Here is a 6,399-nt window from a genome sequence, read left to right on the forward strand (position 1 = left end):
TGCTCGGTGGATAGCTTCTATGAAGGCTTGGAAGACACTTAGCAGAAGCCAGTTAGGTTGGAAGTAAGTCAATATAATTCTGAGTATGGAATCAAATTTTTAAAGTGTCAGGATTTGTTTCCAGATATCACTTATAATTGTATCAAAGTATAATCCTGGTATAATTTTCCATATTCTTTAAAAAGAGTCTTCTGTGCTGCAACAACAGTGTTTGGGAACAAGGTACAACTTGTACCTTCTGTCTTTGATATGTCACCACTGGATGACTGCACCTTTGGGGGCCAGACACAGCTGCTGATTGCGGTTTTCAAAACATCAGCTACATATTGCCACTGTAGTGTCAGAGACGGACAACAACACAGGGAACGGCTGTCGGAGCAGCTTCATTCTGTGCAAAGCTGCTTCCAGACTTGTGAAAAACATTGATAGGTACATTCGGTACAGTTAGCCCCGCAGCTGCAATGTAGCCAGAAGGAAGATGGGTACTTTCCTGGTGATCTGTGCAGAGCCTGCCTCAGAAGCCCAGCGGCGTAAAAGCTTCTTTGTCTCTGCTGAAACATGCAGTTATTTTCCTCTGAAAGCTCAGCACTCCGCATTGCTACTGGGAAGTTATGAGGTAGAGACAGCAAGAAATCTTGCGATGAAGACAGGTGCCATTATTTAATAGATATCCACATGTTTTAGGGCTTACCAAGAGACTATTAATAGTTCTGCTGTATGGCAAAACTTGTAGGAAAGCCTACAAGTATATGCTTGCCAAAGAATCAGATTTGTTTTCTTTGACAACTTTAACTCAAAAGAGTTATGCCTACCAACATAACTATGCTATGAGTAGATAAGTAAAACAATAGTTTTGATGTAAATACACCTTTTATGTCAACACATGGAAAATAATGATGATATTAATTGACATCACAGGAGTCTGAGAAGTTGGATGAAAGGGAGGGAGGTAAAATCAAATTGTCTAGTGAACAACTGGACCAACAATATATACTTACCACTCTCATGAATTCTACAATTTTTTAATCCATCTAATTACTACAGTGTGCCAAAATCTAGTTAAATTGTATATTATCTTCCAGAGATGTACTAACTTCAGAGCCACAGTTAAAGGTTTAATGATTCCTTGATGATTTTAATTATGTACTCTTTTTAAAAAGTTCTCTATTTAGAGAAATGCTTGGTGGGTTATGATGGGTAAGAAATGGTAAAACTCCTTGTGCACTGTATTTTGGGGACACTTTCAGACATTATCAATAACAGATAATTTTCATATACATCAGCATTGCATACTTTTCTGGTTCTATGAATCAAATAAAACTATCCTAACAGCATTTTAGTACTGAACTACTCCCAGGGCAAGTATTACATGAGTATCACCATACTGATACAGATCTGATGTATACTTTCATTTTTACAAAGTTTACATTAATGTAAGACTGTTCTCAATTAAAATGCTGTAGAGCATCAGCACTCAAGGTTTGTATAAAGTTGCTGGATTTGACTGAAAATCCATTCAAAAATCCACATTTCTTTTGTATTTCTGATGCTTGTCTTCAGACTCTCCCTTCCCTGCAGAGCTTCCCCTGTGCCCTGGACCATCTACTACCAGCCAGTTTCACCATTCTGATCAACCTTAGAAGTTAAAAATGACCACAAATTGTGGCTAGCAGGTTGGGAGGAGACAGGCAGAAATGTGTGGGAAGAGAGTAACTGAATACAGGAGAGAAGGAAAACTGCAATTGAGAAACAAGATGAAACTTTGAGGTCCCAAAAAGCATTACTGGTGTTTACTGGTTAAATCTAAAACTTATTAAGCTCCAGTATGCAATAAAAACTTCATCTGATAAGCTGCAATTAAAAAAAAATAAATTTAAAAGCCTTTCCAGAAATTAATATTACAAATGGTTAAACACGTATTTCAGTTTACTGGAAATAAAATGTGTTAGGAAGAGAAAGGGATGATGCTTTCTAAGTTTTCTTCTCAAATAACAACAATCTTAAATCTTTTAAAAACTGTTCAGTGGAAATGGGCTGATATGTAATTGAGTCAAAAAGGCCAGTACAAGAATGCTGCCTATAGATAATTTAAAATTCCTATACCATTTCTCCTGAGCTGTGAGAAAATCCTTTTCATTCTAAGAAACAAAATTACAGAGACCTTGAAAACCCCAATACAAACAAGTTTATTTGTACCGATTATGTGGTGCGTGATTTGCTGTGTCAGATCCTAACAACATTCCATCTATCCAGTATTAGTAAACATCAAAAGCTGAATTTCCATTGCAATTTCAGAAATCTAAACTTTTTTTTTGCCTCAGTTATATCTCTTTGTGTTCGTCAAATGAAATAGAGTGGTAGGAAACATCTTTGACTTGCCATATAAAGAATTCCCAGCAAATATAAAACCTTTCTGCCTGAAGCTGCTGGCAAAAGGATGTATTGTGAACAAAAAAGCTGAAGTAGCAAGCATGAAATGTTTTTAGTTATTCTCATCTTTCATGTACCTCACACAGGATCCGTGCCAGGTGGCCCATACTGAAAATAGGACATCTAAAGTACCAGCTAGAGTGCAAACATTTGTCCTCTGATGTTCAGAACTGAGTACCATGCTGATTTTGCAGTGGTAGCTGAATGCCAGTTTCAGAAACCTATGGATCACCTAAAGGCAGTCACGGATTACATTTGAAAACTTCTGTCCATGTGCACTTGCAGTAGAAGATCCCTTTCTAGGACTCTCGCTCTTCCATATAGCAGAGCTGCCTAGCTGTAGAGGCTTGCTGTAAATTGTTCCTCAGAGAAGGTCCAACATATTGGACAAACTGGATTATCTGCCCTGAAATGTTGAAGTTCTTAGAGTACAGAAGTTCTAATCAAATTCCAAATGATAGTATTTTTTCTTCTATTTCACATGACTATGACTGACCTGAATTCCTTCTTTTCTGGCTCAGAAAAGCAATTTATCTGGCAACCATGTTGCTAGTACTTTGAGGTAATTGGGCAAAATAGCTTAGGTTGGAAGGAACTTGAAGATGGGTGTGAGACTTAAGACAGGGTTTGGATCTCAAATTTCAAGGGAAAATGTTTATCAGGGAAAAAAAAATACTTCAGTTATTCAAAAGAAAATACAACATGTTGTCCCTTCTCCTAAGACAAAGTTATTTATATAGGAACTAAGCTGTTCTGCACTTGAAAATCATGGTTATGTTGCCTGATAGATACACTTGACCGATGCTGGAAATGAAAATAGGCTTTTTGCCTCAGTTTCTTTCTAAATGTCACTGCATAATGTGATCTGCTACATGCTAGCAAGAGTATACATAACAGTCACAAACTTGCTTTTTAAAGTACCATCTGGAATGCATGTGTCTGAGCAGAGCCAGAGGAGAAATTCAGAAAAGTACCAAGTGCCGCATACAAATCAAACAGTGTGCTTCTTTTCTTGTAGTTCTGTAGAGAAAAAAAAAAAAAAAATGGGGCAGAAAGATGAGTTACACTGTTTGCCTCAGTCCAGGACATTCAGGGTACTTTCCAATCTGAGGGAAAAGAAAACTGTAAACAAACATTAGTAATGAAGAATTATTTTTTTTTAAAAATTGATCTTCACAGGAACCAAAGCACAAAAGGCTACTATTGAAAAATACTAGACTTAATTATAAACATTAGAAGGAGTCATGCAATAATTTAATATATGATTAATAATAAAGAGAGCTCATTTATGCTTTTTAAAACTGATAGGTCAGTGGATGGAATTCAATGGACATGAGTTCCAATACACTGTATTTTGGTCTTCCTTGTTTACTGTACTATAACTGTTTTCATTTTTTAGTGGTGTCTGAAAAGTATGCTGAAGTGTAAGTATCAACTTGCTCATGAAGTGCATTCATCTCCACAGTAAAAATGAAACATTTTTATATCTGGGAATTAACCTTAGTTTTGGACCATGAAAACAAACTGTCTTGATTTCAGTTTTGACTAAAGGAAGCATTCTTGTTAGATGAAGCAGGAGAGTATAAAACTAAAAGGCCTTGGTAAAAATAAACCATATTAAATTAGACTGGCATCATGTTAGAATACATTCAAGAATAAATTAGAGGACAAGATTACAGACTGATCTTCACAGTAGTTACATACTGCCATGAGAAACAGATGTGATAACAATTCAAATCCTTTAGACTTAAACTGAGCCAAATTTAATCTATAAACTCTTTGGGATTTGCATATACTTGCTTCTTTGAAGTATGTACTTATATAGCTCTATAATAACCAAGTATGGAAAGACTGGAAACTAAACTTTGGAAGACTCACAAAATCTGACTACAGAGTGTCATTTGGAAAAGACTGGACCTATGTTTTATGCTTTTAATTAGATGGTAGGTATTACCAAAAACTTAACTTCAAGCATTCTAGTTTTTGTTTCAAAAAGGGTGCCTTTTATAGACAGAATTGCTTGCTCAAATGGTATAAAACATGAGAAAAAAAAAAAAAAGAAGACACATTTTTTATAATTTTATTTTTAAAATGGGCAATGATTAAGCAAATGGTAGTGACAATTAAAAGAAATTGATCATAATTCTCTCCCATCGTTAATTTAAGCTATCAAAAGCAAGTTGATGCAGGGCTTCTAGAGTGGCACCCAGCACACTCTGGCCAATACTAGCTAGAAAAGCAATTTTGGCCAAAAGCCACTAATACTCAGTGCCTGCTGAGATTAAGAGAGAGGGATTTATTAAAATGCATGCAACTGAGATAAGTACTCAGAAGGGCAAGAGTCAAAGCAAGGCTATGCTACAAACTTCCCAGTGATAATGTGGGTCGAGGTACGAAAGGTTTAGATTTCTCACTGACAGATACGCTATTACTTTACTAGTGCGGCTTTTTTTTGTCCCCTGTGACTGGTTGTTTTCCTGTAGCAGCAAGCAAGGTATCTTTGCTGGTCAACACTTCTTGTGGATTTGATACAATCCAGTATATCAGTACTGTTAAAATTAACTTAAGTTTCTAATCAGTGGTCCAACAGCCTATAGCCTAGACACTGCCTGGACCACTAACTCATTTCATATGGGGATAGAGGAAGGCATAAATAGTGGTGATAGAGAAGATGCTTTCTTTCAGAAAAAAAAAAAAAAAAAAAAAAAGCACCTTGAAACATTATTATACCTAGCAGAACTCCATGTGGGGCATACAGAGAATCAGTGTTTGTTCTGAATACAGGTTCCAGTGAGACGTTATAAACAAAAATGAATGCTGAAATCTGCAAAACTGAATCAGATGAAAGAGAAGCAGGAGACTGAGCCTGCATGCTTTTACATATTATCTGGTGATGTTATCATCCACTAAGATATATTAATCGAGTGTCACAAATAGCAGCAATATTTCTTAAACCCTTGTTAGGCAGATTTTCTTGGTATACTAACATTATTTTTGTAAACTGATGCCCCATTACACACACAAAAATAGTATTTCTGAGAGATTATTTTAATAAAATTTTTCTATTTTAGACCTATTTCGGCTAAAGACTGTTTGTCATTTATCCAGTGTTATTTTACATACTCATAGCTTCAGACTTCCTCGTGCCTCAGAGAGAACACCAGAAAAATCCTAATCCCAAAACCAGCCTCCTTCATTGCCATTTCCATTTTTACCTAGTCACTGACCCCTGATTAAATCCAGTTGTAGCCACAGTTCCCTGTTAGATCACAGGTGGCATTCATGGATTAGCAAATTAGACCCGAAAAAACCTTTCTATGTCCTGTTCAAATCAGGTCAGCCCAAAGATGTGTGTTGCGTACACCTGCAGTGTCCCACGGGTGAGCTGCAAAGCTCAGAAAGACGAGCTGGTGTGTCAACCCTCTAGAGGAAGCAGGCTGTAAAAAAGTTTGTTTTAAATGAGGGTCGCTTGTCTTGTCTTAAAACAACTAAAAACTCAAGTCACCTCCCAGGCAGTGCTGTTTGTCTAAGGGGTAAGGGGAGCACTGAGCACCACGGACAGACCAAGCTGGTCCCCAGCTGCGACCAGGCGGGACTCGCAGGTTATGCCACGCACCCCTGACCGAGAGGCGTCCCCTGTGGGGCTGACCACGGAGCACCCGTGGGCACACAGCTGCCCGGCCCCAGCCAAAAGGCGCCATGACAGACAGTACCGACCCACCTGACGCCTCATCCGCCGCCACAGGCGCCGCGGCACGGCTGCGGCAGCTGCGCATGCGCACTTACCCGCCCGCGGCCTTAGCCCCACCCCTCCAAGGGACATGCGGCCCGCTGTCACTCATCCCACCTCTCGTCCCGCCCTTCTGCCGGGCGGCCGGCCGGGGCCGGGCGCATGCGCAGCTGGCCGCGCCCATTGCGCACCGCCTCCTCGCTGCCCGTGGCGCAGGCGCAGTGGCGGCTTCGGGGGGG

The sequence above is a fragment of the Tyto alba genome, unplaced genomic scaffold, assembly GCF_018691265.1.
Source record: "Tyto alba isolate M040663 unplaced genomic scaffold, T.alba_DEE_v4.0 Super-Scaffold_9, whole genome shotgun sequence".
Taxonomy (NCBI): domain Eukaryota; kingdom Metazoa; phylum Chordata; class Aves; order Strigiformes; family Tytonidae; genus Tyto; species Tyto alba.